Source organism: Acanthopagrus latus, chromosome 6, assembly GCF_904848185.1.
Source record: "Acanthopagrus latus isolate v.2019 chromosome 6, fAcaLat1.1, whole genome shotgun sequence".
Classification (NCBI taxonomy): domain Eukaryota; kingdom Metazoa; phylum Chordata; class Actinopteri; order Spariformes; family Sparidae; genus Acanthopagrus; species Acanthopagrus latus.
This window is the reverse complement of record NC_051044.1, coordinates 2,908,546-2,932,265: the sequence shown is the minus strand read 5'-3', so window position 1 is coordinate 2,932,265 and position 23,720 is coordinate 2,908,546. Positions and strand designations below refer to the sequence as shown.

Here is a 23,720-nt window from a genome sequence, read left to right as displayed (position 1 = left end):
TGACACACACTGTGCTGATACTCGTGAGGGTTTTAAAAAACGTTTCTCCGAGCCACAAGATCATGTTGCAGTGTGCTCACACACACACACACGAACACACACACACATGCATGCACACACACATAAACACACACATGCATTGAGAGGCAGCGCGCACACACAACAGCTGCTGCGAGCCAAGACGCTTCCCTGGAAATAAGATATGGCGAGAAGTCGGGAAGCGAAGGCGAGCAGTGAGCAAGGAAAGAAGGAAGGAAGAGAGGTAGGAGAGAAGGAGAGAGGGAGAAAGGAAAGGACGGAAGGAAATAAGAGAAGAAGGAAGGAAGGAAGAAAGGAAATATGCAAGGTGGGACAGAAAAAGGACAAAGGAGTGAAGCATGTAAGGGGAACTAGACGCAGGATGAAGGGCGTGTGTCTGGACAGGAGGTGTAATCGGGTTATGGATGGAGGGATGAGGAGGAGGACGGAGGAGCGGCTGGAGGTCAGCAGGTTACAGGCTTTACACAGCAGCACTGACAGTTTTACAGGAAGAGCACACGACAGCAGGAAGTCATCAACGCTTCGTCTGCGGCCTCCCAAGAGAGCGGCGAGAGAGCGGCGAGGCGAGAAAAAAAAAAACATGGACACCTTCACTTTCAATAAAGACGTTCACCCTGAGAGTCGGCCTCCTTCACACCGGACACAAAACACCCAGGAGCATCTCGCTTCAGTCAACATGCAGTCCTGCATCAACGGGCGGTGAAAGTATTTATCAGAGCCGGTTCCAGTCGGCTGGACGCGTTCATTTATGCTCATTGTCAGATGCGACGTTATGACGTGACGTTAAGGATGCTGAGTTTGAAAGAGAGACTGAAGTAAAAGATCAGCAGCACTGTCAGCTGCCTGGTCGCTACTGAGCATGTGCAGCTCTCAACAGAGACGAGAAAGAAGCGAGATGTCTCACCCCCCCTCAGAAAATTCAGCTCCAGAAAACTGTGTCACGTTCTTCTCACTCTGATGTCCTGAAAAAAACAAACGGACTGTCAGCTTGAGAGGCTCGATGTGGATCGCTCGTTTCTCTCAGCTGGATCAGGCCTGCAGACTTTTTAAGACAAGTTTAACGTCTCCTGGATGAAGCCTGACGAGGTGTTCGATCTGCTGCTTTCTACTCTGCCCTGTTTCCTTGATGATGAATCTGACACACAAGATAATTAAACACAGAAAACAGGAAACTTGTCCCGAGGTGATGACAAAGGAGTCGATCATCTATTCACTGTGGTTTTAGAGAACCTGAATACAAACACACTCGACTGTGTTGTATTCAGTGTCTGAGGAGGAAACACTGTCTTTGGTTAAAAGCGAGCGAGGCGGCTGCGGCGCTGTCGGTCTCTGGCTCGTGTTCAGGCTCTGATACGCTCCGCAGTGCAGCTGTTTATCCAACATAGAGCGTCTTTATAGGCTGACGCCTTCACACATGTGCTGTTGAAGTGTACAGTTCCTGCAGAAAAGACTCTGGATCATAAACTATATCCGTCCTGACATGGACAAATTTAGGTCACATGGTGTCTCATGACCACACGGAGCCAGAAACATAAAGTGAGCTGCAGCGCCAACGTTGACATTTATTAGCTTTACACTGCGCCGTCATTTGGCTCTTGAGGCTCTTTTAAAGCGCCGCTTATCAATACTTTTACATTAACATGGATGAAATGACTCTGTTCAAGAAAGTCTTCACTCATAATGACTCTCATGAACCCAGTTTGCAGCAGCTGTTTTCAGCCGTGGACCACCAGCACCGGCACCGACCAGAGCAGCCAGACGGCGACGGGGTCTCAGAGTGTTTGATGAGACTGAACCTCCTGCTTCGTTTTAGCTGTTGAATGCTGAAATTGTTGTTTTATCGCGGTTAAAATAAGTAGGTGCTCGAACTTCCCAGGCTGTAATTACAAGAACAACTCTCACGTAGATCCTCCTAATGGTGATTGAACAGCGTCTCCGTCTCATCACACACACATATATATATATTTTTTATTTACCAGTTTGACCTCAGACTGTGTCGTGATCGTCTCATTACTTTACCGTAACTGTACTTCCTTTCTTCAAGTATGAAATTTGAAGAATGTGCGAGACGAGTTGTAACACACATTCAGCGAGGATCAGGGAAGTGTGACGGTGTTCAGAGCGAGCGAGCGGGTGGAGGGGCGTGTTGGGGTGTAAACAAGTGCCGGGAAGCAGCCGCCGTATAACCATTACTGCACGTTGTCATTAAGGGAATGAATGTACGTGATTTATTCTGATCGTTCTCATCGCAGCAGTAACTGTTCCAGGTTGTAACAAATGCACGCTGGCTGCTTCGTTATCGGATCTGCCGTTAAATCATCACATTGGAATTTACTGAATTTATTTGACTTCCTCTCAGCACCTCATCAGGTTTACAGTTCAGTCCAGTTAGTCAGAACTGAGAAGTCTCCGTGAAACCCAAACAAGCCCAGTCGCCAACGATGCAGCAGTCAGTATCACCACAACCTGGACGACCTTCACCGGCATCTCAGTTACTCCGTCTATGAGATAGTTTTACTCCTGCTTAGGTTTCTAGAATGTTTTTTGGAAACACGCTCTCGTTTTCCATGATTCCTTCCATGATTTTCCAGGAACTCAATGACCTGGCAGAACATCCAGAGGCTCAGAGACGAGAGCGACTGACACCAGAGAAAGAGGACGATGGATGTGGCGGAGGAGCAGAGCGCTCCCGCTGCACATCAATCATTGTATAAATGTCAAAAACAGCTACGCTTGCAGCACGCACACACACACACACACACACACACGAACACACAGCAGACCGATGGACGCAGTGACTGCAGTAAATGCACACACACACACATATTGAGGTACATAAAAGGACGTACAGACAGAGAGAAACGAGCAAGAAAACACACAATCCAGGTCTCTCACATACACTCATTTATTCACACACACACACACACACACACACACACACACACACACTCTGCCTACACATGTGACGTCTCAGCTGCTTTCAGCTCCTGTGTGGCAGCTCGCTGGAATCTCAGCGTCAGCAGCAGCCTGCAGCCCTGAAACAGCAACATGTTCAGTTCTGAGAGGACGCCGGTACATTCCTGTGTATTGTACCGGCTCGATCCTGGTTTACAGTTTTTACCCCTGCCCCGTGTTTCTGAGTGCCCCCCTGAACACCTCACAACAGAGTTACAAGAGGTAACAGCTGAAGTTTTTCCCCCCAGTGACGTGTCGTCAGCTGTCGTCAGTCACGTTTTCATAAAACAGACACGAAACCAAGAACAATTCAGACGCAGGGCAACTCAAAGTGCTTTACAGTTACATTAAGAGTGCATTTAATAGAAGCAGGAAGACATCAGGAAACAAAACATTAAGCGGGAAAGTTGGCTAAAATAGAAGAAGTTTAAAAGAGACGAGACTGAAGATTAAAAGTCACACGCACCAAAACCATCTTTTCTTCCGCCGTCTTCCTCGGCATCGTTTCAAGAATATCTGCGTCCGAATGGATCCAATATAAATAACTGAACACGCTGTAGTTCATATTCCAGCCTATAGGTGGCGCTTTAAATTGACCAAAAACGAAGAAGAAGAGACAGAGCATGCAGCACCAACACAAGCATGTTGTCCTCCATTGTTGTTGATGTTGTTGTTGTTGTTGTTATGAGACATCGCAGGGTTCAGAGGTCGAGGGGCGGGGCGATGGCGTCATCAATACACGAAGTATGCAGATTCACTGTCCACACGATAACGCAAGGGCGACGTTTTCACCTTTTTCCACCCTGAGACCAGGTTTCAAAAAAGTGCGTTTACAGGATCCATGAGGACGATCGACCAAAACGATGCACAACATGTGAGTTTACACACAAAAGTGTCTCCATGTGGACGGACCCTCAGAGATAAAACCAACAAGAAACAAGACGAGGAGACGAACAACATGAGGAGGATTTCTCCCCCATGGTGCACGTTTATCTGATCAAATGGCTCCAATAGTTCAGCATAACATTCTCTCTTTGTGATTTTAATGCTGCTGTATGTGTTTGAATTAATAACCTAATAAGTGATTCTGATTAAATATGTACACTAGCTTATATTCTAACAATGTGGGGCGTTAAGTGTAAACACAAGACGTTTAAACACGCAGCTCATTTATTGTCTTCTGTATTATTCGTCCCTCTGTGACCCGGTTCTCACGGGCCGGTCAGGATGCCTTAAACCCAGAATGTAAACATGACCTCATGCTACATGCTACATGCTACATGCTACATGCTAGTGTTGTTTTCTGCTTGTTTTAAACAAAAAGGACCAGAACAGAGACATGACACTGAGTTTATGTATTTATTTGATATTCTGTGTTTATTTGTCTGGATGAACTCACCGAGACAAACTCTGTTAAATCACATAAATTCAAGACTTTACGTTCATTTATTCATGTTCCACAAAAGACAGTCTTTTAAGCCAACTGTAGATTTATCCCAACTTGCGAGTGCTGATCATTTGTGATACGTGGCTTCTGTTTGCAAACTGAGTATAAACTTTTGTTAAAATCTGGTTTCTGAAGCGGGTCTCTGATCTTCGTCCGCCTGCAGATTTTCTCTCCACGTCTCTGAATCTCACAGCAGCTGAAATGACGACAATGCCGTCGTTCATCGTGGAGCAGATACACAGTGAAACGAGTCGTGCATATCAGATCTGTTCCCACACAGCGGGGGGGCTGGAGTCCACGGACCACCAGAGGACATGCCGGGACATGTCTGATTAATACAGAGAGCAGCAGAGACAGAGAGACACTCGTGTTAATGAAGCGTACGCTGAATCCAACTGAGGTGACAGAGAGAGAGAGAGAGGCAGGAAGAGAAACAGCTGCTGATGCTTTTTAAACTCCACCATCACTGAACTGCGTCAGACTTCCCAGAGTGAAGATGGAGCACGGAGGGTCTGAAGGAAAAGCTTCAGGATTCGACAAAACAGCAGCACTGAAACGCTGCTTTGTGTTCGTGGTCTGAAGCTGCAGGTCGACTCAGTGCTGCACTGACGGGACGTTTTTCTAAACCAAGCTTTAGAATTATTCTGTAAAATGTTTTCTTCGCTCGAAAGGTTTCTGCTTTTGCGTCCTTGTTTTAATATTTTCAGCACTTCTGGGTTTTTTTTTTACATTTCTAACCTCGAGCTCTGGGAGGCGGAGGTGTGCCGTGCTGTCACTGCTCTCTGGTGTTTCGTGGATAAACAGTTTATCGGGACAATAACTGACAGGTTAACTGTTAATTAGAATAATCAGCGGGTGAACGCGGCCTCCTGAGCGGCGCAACGTGGCAGATAATTATTCTGACAAAGGCAGCAGAGAGGAAACAGACACGCCTGGACACGAACGAGAGGTCATCAGAGACAAAACCACCGCAGATGAACTCTACATTGTCTCCGGCTGATGTGTGTGTGTGTGTGTGTGTGTGTGACTGTCAACTTATATTTCTGTTCTGTAACACAAACACACACACACACACAAAGAAATAGAGACACAGTTGTGTGTCGGGCTGAACGACCCGGAACAAAAGAAGTCAGCAGTGCTGCTTCACTGACCTCCCACAGCTGTGTGTGTGTGTGTGTGTGTGTGTGTGTGTGTGTGTGTGTGTCGGGGGTTCCGCCCACACACACACACACACACACACACACACACACACACACTCACAGGAAAGGGAAATTTCTCTCTTTATTTTCGCCGTGTGTTGTTGCGATGGAAGGAGGAAGGAAGAGCTTCATCAGGCTGAACTGTGGAGTTACATGAAGCTCCTTGTTCTAAAGGTCAAAGGTCGCGGCCGGCGTCTATATTTAAACATCTGGATCGGCGTGTCGGGACTTCATACTGTTTGTGTTTCTGACTCACTCGAGTTGAAGATGACAAACCTGGATCGGTGTGTTGATTCGACCCAGTGGCCCGGTTTCATCGGCTAACAGCTTCAGTCCTGAGATGAGACTTTCCTCAAAGCCAAACGATCCCAGCGAAAAAAAAAAATCTTCCAGAAGGTTTTTGTGTTATGCTGTGTGTCCTCTCTCCTCCAGTGACTCAGATCAGTCATAATGAAGGCCCGTCTCAATTCACTTTTTCCTGGTTGGAGTGAGAATCAAGGTGGACAAAGGCTGTAATCCACCAAAGTCAATTATCTTTTGGCAATAAACTCTCAGTTTGATGGAAATGTTCACTTGAGTTAAATTGAGTTGGAAACGCTTTGAGCAGGAAGAAGAAGAAGAAGAAGAAGAAGAAGAAGAAGAAGAAGAAGAAGAAGAAGAAGAAGACGACATTGTGTCCCTGTCAGTGTTTTCCTGCATATTCCCATAAAATGTAAACACACCTAATTTGTATTTTCTTTTATCACAGTGTCATCATAGTTGTTTTCTCTTCATGACTCGAGAATTGATGGAGGGAAAAAAAATGTAATTTAAATTTAAGTTCTTCTTTTTTCAGTCTGTGATAATAAAAAATGTTTTCATGAGTTTCCACTCAGGGCTTCTGTATAAAACACTTCAACTGCTAAACTAATTCTCATCACATCATTAATTTATGGATGTATTTATCAGGGGTAACAGCAGCGCTTGTTGGTCTCACCTCTTCTGATCACCTGACCTCCACACTCACCTGCTCACCTGCTCCCAGTCTCCTCGTCAGCTCGTCAGCACATCAGTAGCAGCCTCGTCTCCTTTCTGACACTCGTCTGATTCAACACAGTGAAGAAGAATCAGATCAGAAAACAGGAAATGAAACAGAACGGCCTCAAAAAGCGGCAAAATGGAAATGAGTTTGATTCATGTGGACTCTGATTTTTCTTTGTTTAACGAACTAGAAACGTTTTGACACAACTCAGTATGTTTCCATGCACACATGCGCTGAGCTGCAGTCTCAGCTCGATCGGACTTCTGCCATTGTCCCAGTGCAACAGAACCAGGGGAGAACCGACGTATCCGGTCCGCCTGTTACGAAACACACCAAACAAGTTAAGAAGCAGCAAACGGGCTGAAAACATGGATGAGTTTTCAGCGCTGTACGTTACAAAATATATATTTCATTAACACCCTTGTCATCGTCGTCTTCTTTTGTTTTTCTCTCTTGTTTCCAGCTACAGTTTGTTTGTTTTTTTTACCACTTCCGGGTCAGTACCCGGTGCAGGAACTGTGGTGCATGAGCAGAACACAGAGGCCGGATCAGGTCCGAGTAAAGCGAATATACGAAAAATTAAACTGACTTCCAACCACATTATCTGTGCGCGTCAGTCCGACTGACGCACACAGATAATGTGGTTGGAAGTCAGTTTAATTTTTCACTGACTGAAGTTCGATTTAATACGATTTCAATCGCACTACCATGTTTAAAAGTCCAGTTTAATAGTCCGACTCTTCCTAAACATCATGTGAACGTTCTGACTGTAAATCTTTAATCTGCAGCTACAGAAAGATGACAAATCCTTTTTTCTGTTAATAGGTAACAGATAACCAGGCAGTGAAAGTCATACATGAGCTGCCAACAGTGTGTGTGTGTGTGTGTGTGTCAGTCATTCACAAATACAGTCATACTGAAACCAGCTCACACACACACAAACACACACATATGCTGGCAGTCATTGTGAAACTAGTCGTTCAGAGCTGATAATCCCGGTGAACTCGGCGCTGTCCTTTCTGAATCAGAGAAGAACCGCAAACCGCTGCTGACAACAGTTCACACTGGACGGGTGAGAGTCGACCACAAAGGGAGAGATTTTAGTGACTAAACCCCGAGTCGCCTCGCAATCCTTTAAGTCAAGTCGTATTACAAACAAGTAAGAAGCTGTGAGACGGATTTTGACTTCACACAAAACAAAATGGCCCCCAAAAAAAGCATACAGGCGCCTCCTTTACACTTAATTGTGTGCAAATTGAAATGAAATGTTTGGGTCATTTTAACATGAAAACATTTGTTTCATTTAGCCACAGAACCGCTAACCGCATTATTCACTCCCCTTAAAAAAACATGTAATTTATAGCGCTGTTGATGAGCAGAAACATTAAAACCTTTATGAAAATGCATTGAACGCAATAAATTAAGTTGCTTCTTTCCTTGGAGAAACATTTTCTTGATGTTGAACTTATCAAATTTTACAAATTATAGTAAACAACAGTGAAAACACAGAAGTCTGCTCTCTTGTCTCCCAGACTCCCTTTAAAAAACGTGCTATTTTGAGAGCTGTCGAGTTTGGAATAAAATCTGAAGAACTACTGAAAAATTGTTTCTATTATTATTATTATTTGGGCCTTCTTGTAAATTCGGTAGATACTTTTCATCAACTTGTGCGCAGATCACTGATCACTGTCTGAACAGAGCCGGTGAGACTGTAGCTTGATGAATGGAGGGCGGGCTGAGAATCAGCTCCTCAGGCGCTCTGTAAACGTTCCTTGTATAAATAAAGATTAGTCACTGGACTCAAGAAAAGCCTCAGAAAAACCTCCTTCATAACCTCCCAGCTACCTCTGGCTGACAATAGCCCCACTGTTAATGTTTTACACCGTTACATAATAAAGCTCACAGGAACACGTGTGTGTGATCGGTTCCCTGAAGTGAAACTGATAGAGAAGTTTCCTGAAGTCTGCAGGTTGCCACAGCGATGACCCGAAACCTGAAGGCCGCCGGATTTAATATTAAAATAACACATCTGAAAAAGAAACAGAGGTGTTGGTTCACTGTGCAGTCACTAGCTGTGTGTCAGTTCAGGCGCTGCATCCTTCAGAAGCTGGATTTGAAGGCCAGTTACGTCACAACACTACGTGAAGGCTGTCCCACTTCAGAGGCTCCTCCTGATGCAGCCTTCTGTTCTCTCTCTCGGGAGGATGCACCGCTACGATCCTTCACGGCCTCACGTATCCCAAGATTCAATAATAAAGTAAAAATAAAGCTGCGCAGATTTAATGATAACATTACTGTGGGTTCAAATAACAGGTCTACCTCTCCACGGTGCTCTCGCTGGTGCCGATGGAGCAGCTTCTGCTCTTCCACCAGAATCAGCAGGATTTTACCAGGATTTTTACTTTAGAAATCGTGACGTAAGGGCAGGAACATCTGGTGACGCAACCAGGAAATACTCCGAAGGCTAGACCGTCCCATTTAACAACAGCCAACGGGGCCTTTGAAGGTCTCTCCGAAGGCCGCAAATGCCGTGTCCTTCGAGGGATGCAGCCTCTGAATTGAGACACAGCTACTGTTTTCAGTGCCGTGGGGACGGAGAGTGGCACTGAATCAGTAAATGTGTCATTTAAAAAAGTTAAAAGTTACACTAACTTACTGATACGTTTTCTTGAGGGACATGTGTTTAGGCTCATCTGTGCTCAACGTTAGATGCATACAGATAAAGACGGACACTTCTGTTCGCAATCTTTGTTCATTTCATCCGTATGTCTGCACAGTTTCTCGGATATGAGCCAACGAGCAGCTCCTCCGGTTGTCCGATGGGAGGATGTGTAGCGGTATACTTCAAGCGAGACGTGACCGCAGGAAAAGAAGATAGAACTTATGAGGACTTTTTTTCAGACAAAGAGACAAACAGTTTCTACAGAACAGCTGGAAGGAGATCGGACGGCAGTGAAAAACAGTGGAGATCCTGTGAGAGTACGATTTGACCCCGAGCGGCGCCCTCTGGTGGTTAGATTGCTTCAGATTAAGTATGTGTGCAGTGACGGTCGTATCACTTGAAGGGAACAGATCTAATTGCAAACATAAAATAGCATAAAGGAGCATTTACAATGTGTTTATATCTCTGAGGTGCAGTAAAGTGTTCCCTCAGCTGCCGTAAGATAAGATGTTCTTTATCGTCCCCGTGGGAAAGTGTTACTTGTGCAATAGTGGACGACAGGAATACATTATACAAAAGTATTTTATGATGCATCAGGATGTGTCACAGGACAGTTTCCTTGTGTGTAGCAACTCAAACATCAATGAAAACACATTCAAGTGGGTCAGGATCATATAGAAATCGTTCCAAGGTCGTTTCCATTTGTCGCCGTCTTTGAAACTGAGCAGGATTTCCGGCTCACGTTTGCCAAGAGAGATTTGTCCTTTTAGATACGGAGAGCAATCGAGTTGTAAATACCACAGGGATTAATTATTACAAGCAATCAGTCGTCTGATGCCAGGCGGAGGTTTTTATTTCCACGCCCGCCCTTTATACAAATATGGAAATCCACGTTAAATTCACAGGTACGGGAGCTGGTGGCGGTAAATCACTGAGCAAACATCCCGTCTGAGGAGGAACAGGAAGTCCTTATTAAGATCATAAACAGGGCGCAATGTGTGTGTGTGTGTGTGTGTGTGTGTCAGATGTCAGAATGAGCTTTTCTTCTTGAAACACCCTCAGGACTAACTGTAGCTTTCACTGCATGTCTGATGAAAATCATGCAAAGTTGTCAATGTTTCATCCATCCAACCGTTTTGTGTGTGTGTGTGTTGTACAGTGTGTGTGTGTGTGTTGTACAGTGTGTGTGTGTTGTACAGTGTGTGTGTGTTGTACAGTGTGCATGGACTGTGGACTGTTTGCTGAAGACCGGCCCCTCCTCATCATAAAAACAGTCGACCTGACCCGAGGGCAGCTTATCACCGCCACATCTTTATCTTTTACATTCAACATCCAGAAGCTGCGGTTATTGTTGCGGCTGCAAAGGAGGAAGTCAGGTGAAGTGGTGTAAAGAGCGACGACGTGTGTATGACTAAAGGTGGCACATTTGCAGCCAGGTAAAGGCTGCAATGTGTCTAAAAGGGAGGTGTAATATTCCTTCTTTTCCAAAAAAAAACATGTGATGTGACGTGAAGCACAAACTTGCCCCGTGAACAGTGAAGCAGGTCGAATTTGTCTTCAAAATAAGAGCTTTACATTGCACCCCATTGGAGATTAGAACTGGGTTCTTAGCGGGGGGCTTTTAATTTGAAAGTAGCGACCGTTAGCAGCTTCCTGCTACAACAACAAGCGGACAGTGAAGACAGCTGCAGAGACCGAGGAGACGCTGCATCTCCTGGATCTTGACGTCCGCGGATGAAGTGATGGACTGACTGCTGTGATCAGCTGTTTCCTGGTTTTAAAACTCCTCGGCTGTGAGTCGCACAACAGTGCACGTCATCGACACCTCCGCCCATCTCACGCAATTACCGGCACATCGACGGCTCGGATTTACAGCAGTGGAGGTGGAAATAAATGTTCCATAAATGACCAAAAGAGACCTCCAGTTTACCGCCTTCTGTCTAAATCCGCGGACCTAGCCGCAAAAAGTACAGCAGAATTGTCGGCTTGCTGCCCAGTATAAAAACGACTACTGTTTCTTATCACCAGCATGAAACTCGGTTTGACCCGGCACTGCTGGAGTTTTGCTGAAACCGATGACGCTCTCATCTCAAATCCCTGCAGTACGGTCGAAGAATCACTGCTAACAAAGTGGCTCAGCTACTTCATTTACACTCTTATTTTCTCTAACGTCTTCACAATAAAAGCTCCTTGTTATTTAGTCATTTAAAAGCTTTTATTGTGAAGCAGCGTCACAGGAAACGCTGTGTCTTCAGCAGCAGCAACCGAACACGACTCCTGGAAACAGTTAAAAGTGAACACGATGAAACAGGCAGGAGAAACTAAAGAGATTCAGTCAGTCCATGAGAATTCACTCCGGCCCACTTGCAGGCGGGCCTTCGTTCTTCGTTGCCTGTCAGTATCTAGTTTTTCTCGATCTGTGATTTGCTGCCAACATCCTTCACGTTTAGAAACATGTTCCTGCTCAAAGCGACGAACGCTTACAGAACAAAAACAGTCGGGACAGTCGGCGCTCTGATTGATGGGATCAAGAAAAAGATTGTTCTGACCCGAAGCCACAGAACTGTCAAAGCTGAGCAGAACCGTCAGAGATAATTGATGACTGGTCGTTATGATAAATATGTCCTGAAGCTTAACCATGAGGATAAATGACTCTTTGTTTCGTCCCTTCGGCACCATTTAAATGAGGCCGACCGCTAACAGACAGTTAAAGGGAACTGTGTTCGCCACATTTGGATTTCCAGGATTTACATCTAACCGTCGTTCTGCCTGGCAGGTCTGAACCAGCACACCTGTACATGTTCTGTGCTCTTATACAACAGCTGAAGGCGTGTGTGTGTGTGTGTGTGTGTGTGTGTGTGTGTGTGTGTGTGTGTAGACTTTATCAGTATGACAATCTAAAGCTACTTGGAAATTTGCCTGACGTGTATGCAGGTTAAGGTACCCACACACACATATACAGTCTATATGTGTGTGTGTGTGTGTGTGTGCGTGTGTGTGCAGATGTACACTGGTGATACAGACACAGTGAAACCGACATGAACCGTGAGAACCTGAAGCGTCCGTGAGAGTGTTTGACTGTTTAGCTTAAGTAGAAAGATTAAAGGTGCATTACGTAGTTTACAAATAAATCTTAATCGGGAGAGAACAATCTTCCCTGACTTCATTTCTTCTCTAGAAACTAAATAAACGATTTCATAAAGTTTTACTTTGCTTAAACTGTTTACATGTGGCGGACCCCGCCACCTTTCTATCATCAAACAGAGTTTTTCCTCTGAGAACAGCTTGTTTATTCCCTTATAGAAAACTAGTTTGTTTTATTACCTCATTAATATTAAAAATATTAAGTTTCTGGGTCTGAATTTCTTCTCAGAAGAGACATACTGCCCCTTTAATACTGCTTTTCCACCAAAATTAGAGGCTCTACACAGGTTTTTTTAAAGGCAACCTGTCTTGTTCGCCACTGATGTCCAGTCAAACAGAGAAAACTACAACAAACCCATCGTGACAGAAGTGTCGGTAAAATGGATAAATTTTCGTTATGAAATGACTCGTTTCACCGTCACAATTTGAGCCATTCGGTGCGATAACATCTGGAAAGTCTAGAAGTCAAGTTTCAAGTTAGGAATGAACGCAGCTGCGCCTCCAACGCTGCCGTCAGTAAATAAACATCCTTAAAAACAAAAGAGAAAAAGTCCACTGAGGCTGTGATGTTGGACTGTAAAAATAAAATTGATTTGATTTGATTCACGTGCCACCACCGGATGTTGATAACCGTCTTCACCCGCATTTAAAAAAAAAAAAAACCTTTGTGAAGATCACAGCGTGTTCACGTTGTCGCCGAGGAGAAATGTTTGTGATCTCAGTGGAAACATGAGTGGGAAGACGATGAAGACGCTGTGAGAAAAACGCTGAAAATGGTTAAAATTCAGATGAGAGACAGACGCGAGCACAACGAGCAACTCAGGCGATCTGTAGTTTTAAACTCTCTGTGCATAATTAAATACATTAACTCCATTTCTTTACACTTTACACAGATTTACACACTGTCTTTATTATCAACTATAAACAGTTTATTTTCCAGGATATTAATCCGACACAGTCAATGTGACAGTAACTTCTGAGAGAGCAGCTCTCAGAAACATATCAGTGTGTGAACGGTAACATGAGCGAGTGGAGCACAGCTGACATGAACTCAGTGAACCTGAGACGCCGTCACAACTCGCCGTCTCTCTCACATGTCTAAATCCACACGAAGCTGCGAAGACTTCCAGCGTCTTCCTTCAGTTACTGGCAGCGAGACGAGAGACGAACGCCGGCGGCGAGAGAGTCAAAATACTGAGGCCTGTTTCTGCTGCAGGAAAATAAAGACGTTTCCCAATAAACTTACATTTTATAAACAACATTTTGAAGGAAATGTACTGATGACAGGATTATTTTTGCTGCCGAAACGTGATATTTGCAATATCATAGTTTTAACGAGGCAGCTAGATTTCTCCTCCGACAGTCCCACGTAACGAGCTGGGAGGTCGTTCTTCTGGCGTCAGTTTGTTGGTGTGGTCATGTCATGATGTTGGAACAACATGGACGCCAAAACGAAGATCAAAGAAGTCGCTCAGAGCATTTAAAAAACACATTCATGGCAGTTTCTTGTATGTCAGTGAGAAGGAAGAGCAAAAGTTTCTTCCCATCAACCTTTGGGAACTCGTGCAGCGTCATTTTACACATTGTCGTTCTGACTTGAGAGGACGTTCATGTGAGTTTTCGTCTATTTTCAGCTATGAATACACTATATTACCAAAAGTATTCGCTCACCCATTCAAATGATCAGAATCAGGTGTTCTAATCACTTGGCCTGGCCCCAGGTGTATAAATTCAAGCACTCAGGCATGCAGACTGTGAAACAAGACATTTGTGAAAGAATGGGCCGCTCTCAGGAGCTCAGTGAATTCCAGCGTGGAACTGTCATAGGATGCCACTTGTGCAACAAATCCAGTCGTGAAATTTCCTCGCTCCTAAATATTCCACAGTCAACTGTCAGCTCTATTATAACAAAATGGAAGCGTTTGGGAACAACAGCAACTCAGCCACGAAGTGGTAGGCCACGTAAAGTGACGGAGAGGGGTCAGCGGATGCTGAAGCGCATAGTGCAAAGAGGTCGCCGACTTTCTGCACAGTCAATTGCTAGAGAGCTACAAACTTCATGTGACCTTCAGATTAGCCCAAGTACAGTACGCAGAGAGCTTCATGGAATGGGTTTCCATGGCCGAGCAGCTGCAGCCAAGCCACACATCACCAAGTGCAATGCAAGGCGTCGGATGCAATGGTGTAAAGCACGCCGTCACTGGCCTCTAGAGCAGTGGAGACGCGTTCTCTGGAGTGATGAATCACGCTTTTCCATCTGGCAATCTGATGGACGAGTCTGGGTTTGGAGGTTGCCAGGAGAACGGTACATTTCAGATTGCATTGTGCCAACTGTGAAATTTGGTGGAGGAGGAATTATGGTATGGGGTTGTTTTTCAGGAGCTGGGCTTGGCCCCTTAGTTCCAGTGAAAGGAACATTGAATGCTTCAGGATACCAAAACATTTTGGACAATTCCATGCTCCCAACCTTGTGGGAACAGTTTGGAGCGGGCCCCTTCCTCTTCCAACATGACTGTGCACCAGTGCACAAAGCAAGGTCCATAAAGACGTGGATGACAGAGTCTGGTGTGGATGAACTTGACTGGCCTGCACAGAGTCCTGACCTGAACCCGATAGAACACCTTTGGGATGAATTAGAGCGGAGACTGAGAGCCAGGCCTTCTCGACCAACATCAGTGTGTGACCTCACCAATGCGCTTTTGGAAGAATGGTCAAAAATTCCTATAAACACTCTCCTCAACCTTGTGGACAGTCTTCCCAGAAGAGTTGAAGCTGTAATAGCTGCAAAAGGTGGACCGACATCATATTGAATTCTATGAGTTAGGAATGGGATGGCACTTCAGTTCATAGAATGAGTAAAGGCAGGTGAGCGAATACTTTTGGTAATATAGTGTATGTCTTTGGTGCAATGACCAGCGAAGAGAAGCAAGATCAGGGATACAGTTTAATACAGTAAATGTTCGCAGGGACTTGAACGCAACATGTCAGATGACATGTGACTGAAGACTGAAGACAGAAGACAGAAGACTGGACTCAAACTCAGACTCTGGTGTCGCTCATCGTCCACCTCAGTCACCTCCTACTGATTCCTTGGTCCCGTGAGTGACTGTGTTTGTCACTGCAACGTGTTTCTGGAACAGAAAACGTTGTTGAATGACGTGTCAGGATGCAGTGGGAGAGGTCTGCTAGTGAAGCTGTCATCTTAACGGGCGGATTGCTGATGATGCGAATGATTTTAATGACTCACGTCTCTCCGCTACGTGAGCGCCGCCCTCAGGTGGGACCGGCTGCTGTGTGTTGCTTCATCACTCAGCGTGTCAGCTGGTGTGTTTCAGATCCACGTCAGCGTCCTGGAGCTGCAGGACCAGTTAATGTGTAACTGTGTGTGTGATGTACCCGACCAAGGTCACAGTGACTTGTGAGTGTTTACATGCTATCATGCACTAAAAGCGTGAGTCTCTGCCAAAGGTTTATTTTTAATTGCATTCATGTGCAGCGTTTTGCATCTCAGTATCAAAGTATTACTAATGTCTTTCTGCGATATCATGACTCGTGGTGATTAATGACTGTGACTTGCTCTGTACTTGTGTTTATCTCACTGAAAATCTGATATTTTAACAGTTCAACTTTGACCCACAAAAGTGTTCTGTTGTAATCACCCAGTTTTTTTTTTTCTACATCTGTTCCATCAAATGAGCTGCAGCAGCAGTAAAGCTTCTGTCTTCATGTCATCACGTCGTTTTTCTGTTTGCTTTATCTCACCATCACTCGCTTTTTCTTTGCTCGTCTCCACCCTCGATCTGCTTCAACGCCAACCGCTGATTCTGCTTCCACTCAGTCAAGATGTGGTGAAAAATCTAGAGCCACTCGTAAGCTTTCGAGTAAAAGCTAAAAAGTTCCAGTGTTCACACACTGGTGGAAGAGGAAACCCTGCAAGGAGCGACCAGTGGGGTTCAGTACTTTGCTCAAGGACACGTCAACACGTAGGCTGCAGGTGCTGGGGGATAGAACCACCAACCCTCTGACGGGTTTGATGACCGCTCTGCTCCTGATAATTTATCGAGGACAGATAATATGTTCTATAAATAGTTCTCCTGTGATCTGCAGTTTAACTAACTGATCAACCAAAATCAGTTTCAGGCTCAGGATCAAAACACTTCCAGTTTAGGCTCGGCCCATTTCGGGTTCTGGTGTGACTGAATAATGTTCTGTTACCCAAGTGCATTTTTTTTCACTTGTTTTCTGCTTTCTAAACTATTTTAATACCAGTTTTCCACTCAATCTTTGTTCTATTTTCCCAAATCCTGAAATTGTCTGCTGGAGGATGGAATAACCGTAAAAAGAAGAGAAAAAGTTTAGTGATGCAAGAGCCTGAAACATGTGGAGATCTCTCCAAACCTCGAACTGTTACCCAACTTTAATACGTCGGGTCTTTTTCCAAACCACAACCTGAAAATGAGTTTGAAAACAGATGCTCGGAGCTGGCAGCGCAGCGTCCGACTGTTTGTTAACGCTTTCTTAACTCTGCTTTACTTCATCATGACTGGAGTCTGCATTGCTCCAGCGCAGCTCAAATCATCTGGTGCAATCAGGGGATTTGAACCCACAGCTCTACACACCTGGCATCCTCTGTTGCCAAGGAAACCGTCCAAACCACAGTCAGCGGTGACCGAGAGAGAGAGAGAGAGAGAGAGAGAGAGAAATGCTTTCCTGTAAAAACTTTTACGTGTTTTTTTCTGTTAAATCTCGAACTCGTTCCAAAAACCATAAACAATCCTGCAGATGCTTTGGTTGAGTTTATCTCCCTCCAGAATGTGAAGACACGCCGCTCCGCTCTGCATGAATTATGGGTTATCAGGAACGTGGTGAAATCTTCACCAGGCTGTCAATCAAAATCCACCATTTTTCCTTCATTACTAATCATCTTCTGCAAACACACAGTCGAGCCAGATCAAGGTCTTTACGAACGGGAGGCCAGAAACAACAACAACAAAAGGAGATGTTTGAAGTCTTAAGTGTGTGTGTGTGTGTGTGTGTGTGTGTGTGTGTGTGTGTGTGTGTGTGTGTAGATGTCTTGTGTTAGCGATCTTGTTGTGAAATCCTGATTTATGTGTGCATGTGTGTGTCTTTGTGTGATTCAGTGACATTCCTCAGTGTCACCGCTGAGTTATGCTCATCTTTGCCACCCTCACCGCTCCTCCCCCTTGACCTCTGACCTCCGACCTGTTACCTGTGACCTGTTACCTGTGACCTGTTACCTGTGACCTCACCTCTTTCCTGTGAAGCGAGTTCAGTTTATGAACTTGTAGCTGCGAGGACACTCTGAGTTTTCAGTTCCAGAAACAGAGATGTTTTTTAACCCCGTCGCTGTGACGTGAACTCACTGAGAGTTTAACATCCCAGGATTAGTTTAGTGTGTTCTGGATCAATCACAGTCAATAATCAATACAACACATGTATCATCACTCCACAGACAGAGTTACACTGAAATCTATTTTATTTGGTTCGATAAACCAAATCTGAAATTGTAAGCACAGAAAAACAATCATGAATTCACAGAGGGAATAACTTATAAATACCTACTAACTAACTTACTATTAACAAACTTACTTAGTAGCTACTAACTAACTGCTAACTTACTGATAACTAACTAATTACTAACTATTAACAAACTTACTTAGTAACTAACAACTAATAAATAACTACTAACTAACCTACTATTAACAGACTACTGCTAACTTACTGACAACATGCTATTAACTACTATTTAGCTACTGACTAACTACTGACTAACTACTAACTAACTGCTAACTTGCTGACAACTAACTAATTACTAACTATTAACAAACTTACTTAGTAGCTACTAACTAACTGCTAACTTACTGACAACTAACTAATTACTAACTGTTAACAAACGTAATTAGTAACTAACAACCAATAAATAACTACTAACTAACTTACTATTAACAGACTACTGCTAACTTACTGACAATGTACTACTAACTACTATTTAGCTACTAACTAATTACTAAATAACTGCTAACTTAATGACCACCAACTAACTACTAAATAACTACTTACTAACTTACTTTTATCAAAATAACCTAATAACTAATAAATAACTACTAACTAATTTACTATTAACAGACTACTGCTAACTTACTGACAACGTACTAACATACTACTAACTACTATTAAGCTACTGACTAATTACTAACTCACTAACTACTCACATAATACTAACTGCTAATTTACTCACAACTAACAAACTACTAACTAACTTACTACTAACAACAGTTTAATTAACAGTAATTTTCCCATTTATGAACGATGTTTACAATAGAGGGTTACTATAACTTTTTTTGTAGTTTGGGTGAACTGTACCTTTAAAGCAGACATTCGTCCCTCCGTCGGTCTGTATTTTCTGTTTTGCAGAAGCCGTGTTGATCCGGGTCAGCTCGTCTTTCCAAACACGAAACCTGTTGGACGTGAACTTGACCTCGTGCCTCCCGGCCAGCCAGACCTCCGAGTCCGTTCAAAAACTTAACCGTCTTGTAACTCTAGCGTTTAAACTTGACCCCTCGACCTTTTTCTCGCAGCTCATATCTGAACTTGACCTTTGAGCCTGTGATTGTGACCTTAAATAGGAGCAGGAGCTTCCTCTTTGTGTCTTCCACAGAAACACGAACCTCTCGGCTTGCTTCACACGTGAACTTCAGCTCTACTTCCCCCTCTGTCTCTCTGAGTTCACCAATTTTTACTGTCAGCTAAAAAAAAAAAAGTCAGTTTACTCATCAGAGCAGCAGGAAACTATTACAGCAGGATAAACAGAGTGAGATCGAGGGAATTTAAACCTGCACGAAGCTCATCTGCTGACCATGTACGAGACACTTACTGCCGACTTTATTCAACTTTAAAGATGCATCATGTTTCAGATTCTGCAGAAGCCGTAAACAGACAGAGAGGGAGGCTGGAATGTGGAGAAAAGTCGTGTTAGTGTCTCGTATCTGCAGAGAGTTTCTGATTTTCTCTCTTTGTTGCTGCTCGGGACGCTTTACCAACCCAACATGTGTCTATTTGACGTCCTGGGAATGAGACTCAACAATCAACTGTCTTTGTGGTGCGTTCAGGAACAGCTGGGACACAAATCCTGAAACCATGAAATTAGGAATGAATAGAAATAGAAATGGAAAGGAGCAGAAGTTCACCTGTCAGAGAGCACCTCAGGTCCCCCAGAGTAGGTCACCTGGGAGTGTGCGTGTGCGTCAGGTTTACGTAAGACACACTCATTCAGGTTTATGTGGAGCAGCCCAGCAAAGTCTTTACACCACATTGAAACCTTAAAGGCCTGCCCCTGGACGTGTGTGTGTGTGTGTGTGTGTGTGTGTGTGCGTGCGTGCGTGTGCGTGTGTGTGTGTTTGTGGTCATGTTTCAGGTTCCAGCCTACTTCCAGCTGAGGTGTGACTTGGACTTCACATGTCAGAGAGAGTTTTCCCAGAATCGCTGCTGGTCAGATTTAACCTTTTCACCGCCTCCTCCTCTTCTGTTACACACAAAGCTAAAAATGTATTGATGACATGAAGTCGGTCGATAACAAGAAAAAAAAAAAAAAAGAAACAGACACACAAGAAGAACAGCAGATAATTAGAGGAGAAAATTAGAAAAGAAAAAGAAAAGAGAGTGAGAGGAGGAGGCGCTCAACATGCCTCCCTGTCAACAGGCAAAACCTCCACTTTGAAGCCACGTCAACCGCAGTGTGTGTGTGTGTGGGTGTGTGTGTTTGTGTGTGTGCATGTGTGTGTGTGTGCATGTGTGTGTGTGTGTGTGTAGTATGAACATGAACATGTGAGCTGAGCAACATGTGTCGGTGTGCTGCTGAGAATATGGTCTGAGGTGGTGTCATTTTACAAGGTCACACACACACACACACACACACACACACACACACACACACATACCTACATATGCACACACACACACTTACACATGCACACACACACACACACACACACATGCACACACATAGATAAACACACTTAACTGCTTCCATGCTACTGAACTACTGTACAGTCGTCTATTGTTGGTTGTGAGTCTTAAAGGGTGGATTGTGTTTTTGTGATCCAGATGTTAAAGAGAGGTTAAAGAAATAAAACACAAATTGTATCATCAGAAGAATGTGATAAAAAATCAGACAAATAAAAATAGAGATACAAGTAGAAACTACACAAGTGGTGTGATCAGCCCGTAGTATCGCTCTGACGCTGGACCGAAACCCACAAACGTCTGAGGGTCTGAAAGAGAGACCGACGTGAGAGATAATTAAAAAAGTAACCACAGTCACATCGGCCCGTCTCACACAGAGACTCAGCTTTAGATCTGAGGTCGGGTTTCCACTTGTGAATCCAAAAATGTCTCAGCAAACTGTTTATAATCACACGGAGGCTGTTAGAAATGATTACACGATCACCATCGGTAAATATTGGACCCGGTCTGGATCTCACTCGCGGAGAGGGAGGCTGTTTGTCGGGAGGTCCGACAACGATGACAGTAACCACAGCAACCTGTAGAGGCAGGTGACGGAGGTGAAGAGGCTGATGGGAAGTCAGGTGAAGTTCAAGCAGTCCGCGAAACATTTAATGGAGCTTCACATCAAAACTTAGCGTTCTCCTAAACAACTGAAGAAGATGGAGACTTAAAAAGACAAAAGATAAAAAATGTCTCCTAGCAGCTCATCCTGCGTGATTTTTCATTTCATTTCTGTCATGACCTCAAGGTGCGTTCAAGCTGATGTTTTTACCTGATCAGCTACCGGGGAAGAATTTGGGATCAGGCGGCTTCTGGAGACACTGATGACAAAAGACCTTCTTATATTTAAACAAAATAAGTTACTTTAGTTGTTAAAGATAAAGATCAACACAGGAGGTTTCAGTTTTATTTGTGGAATATTGCTGAAGTTTTGAGATTTTTGAGTCCTGACGACACTTTTTCTTCCTTTGTTCACTTCCTTTTTAACATCCTCCTGACCTGAACTGACCGTGTGTGTGTGTCTGTGTGTGTGTGTGTGCAGCAGTATTTGTAATAAACACACACACACACACACACTCACACAGAAACCTCTCACCCATTTATAGCATCTCGTCCCTTCACAGTTTTACTTTCAGGTCGAAACTAAACAAGCATTCTTTTTCTGAGCAAGCCAAAATGAACACACACACACACACACACACACACACACACACACACACACACACACACACACGCTGGGAGGCAGCTCCAGTGGATAACAGCAGCATGTTCACATTTGTGAATGAAAGACTTTCTGTCTCCTCCTTTTCTCCGGTTCTCGCTCGCTGGAACAGATTTCTGGCTCGACTCCAGAAACGACTCAGTGGCGGGAAAACACACGTCCACACTGTAAAAAGAGTTTTTAATCCTTCCCAGCATGCACTGGGGGGGTTGTAGGTATTTGCAGGTCAGTGAGTGGTTAGCTTGCTTTTTATCCAGCAAGAAAAAGTCAAATTAGAAAGAAAAGCTTTATACCAACTAAGTTACTGATAAATGTGAAGATGGAGGTGATGACAGACGATGGAAAATACAAACCAAGGATTTTATCATTATACCTGGACTAACCTGGACCGGCTTACTTCCTGTTTAGCGCCCGGCTAACGTGAATAAGGGTAACATAATTTGATCATGCAGCTCTTCCAGACTTTCCAGATGTTATCAAAATAAATGGTTCAGATTCTGACAGTGAAACTGTCATTCAAAAAAGATGTTTGCTGTTTTGCAGACGCTCCTTTCACAGTGAAAGCATATGGGAATTATTGCATCCTGTGATGATGTAATCAAGGAGAGTTTTCATTTCATGCTCATAGAGTCCAAACCTCGTGAGTTTACAAGACACCAAAAACTCAGTTGCAGCAGTCGAACAGTTCATTAGATTTCACTGCAAAGTGACAAATTATTCTGCCTCCTCTCCGACACTTGACAAAGAAAATCTGCTGCAGAAGAAGTTTCCCTCCTGAGGTGTTTCCATAATCATCCGACCAAAAGAAATCAGCATCGATTGAGGGCATTTTAGTCAAAAGTACGTCTCCTGCTTGATTCTCTGCTGACTTTACTGGAACCACAAGCATGAAAAAAGTCCACCAATTTCCCCACAAACCAGTCGACCTTGAACTGGTCCTGGCAGAACGTCCAGGTCAGGAGCAGGGACACAAACACACACCACACACACTCGATGTGATCAGGACAACATGAGGTCGTCTTTGTTTTTAAATGTACTGAAAGAAAAAATAGACAAAAAATTACGTCTCTCATTAATTATTTTTGGAAAGGGTTTGATTGTCTGTGTTTGTTTCTGCATCAGTCAGGACTCTTTCAAGGGTCGTTTGACTATTCAGGGCCACCGTACATACACAGAAAATGCACTTTTTACTGTGTGGTTCTTCTCTCATCGAGGACCGCTGACGTCCTGAAATACAGCTGGAGGCGATCTGAACGGCTCCTTCATCAGCAGGTGAAACTCTCCTGGCTCTTCTCTTGATTTCAGGATTGGATTGACTCAATATTTTGCTCTTTTAAAAACTTTTCTCAACAAGTAAAAGGACATCCTGGACATCCTGTCTCAAATTATGAATTATGTATCCGTCTGTATTTTTAATCTAAAGAAAATAAGAAGTTGATGTGAAAAGAGAGAATTTTATCATTATATTAATATTCATCTAGTGTTTTGAGATATGACATAAACATCCAAGAGTTTTCTTTTTATAATGAAACAGGAGAAAAGTCAGATTGTGACAAATAACAAAGTGAAAGCAAATTTTAGCAACATTTATTCTGTACAAAAGCACCAAAACAAAGTGAAAACATTGTTTCCCAAACACAGTGTGTCACTTCTTACAGTGTATGACCACACACACACACACACACACACACACACACACACACACACACACACACTCCCAGCTGCTGTGTTTCCCCCGGCTGCTCTCTCTTGGCTCCTCCCCTCCCCCGGCTCCTGATTGGCTGCCGAGTGTTTGGCGGGCTCCGCTCCTCCTCGTGACTACTACTGCTGCTGCGGTCGTCGAGGCGACACGTGGGAACAAAAGTTCAGCAGGGTGGTTGTCGTGGCGACGCATCCCCCCCCCCCGCCGAACACAACCTGCTCCGTCAACAGGCTCGAGGCCAAGAGGGGCCGAAAAAACCAGAACCAGAGACAGTTTTCACAGATGGACCAACAACCAGCAGAGA

The 23,720-nt window shown here is 44.1% G+C and overlaps 1 long non-coding RNA gene across 1 annotated transcript; it reads right to left on the bottom strand.

The window, feature by feature from the left end:
* Nucleotides 1–4,345: 4,345 nt before the first annotated feature.
* Nucleotides 4,346–7,169, bottom strand: LOC119021436. Its single transcript, XR_005075568.1, has 3 exons — nucleotides 6,647–7,169; nucleotides 5,917–6,118; nucleotides 4,346–4,769 (listed from the first exon to the last, which is right to left on the bottom strand). It is a non-coding gene; the product is annotated as an uncharacterized LOC119021436 (long non-coding RNA).
* Nucleotides 7,170–23,720: the final 16,551 nt, after the last annotated feature.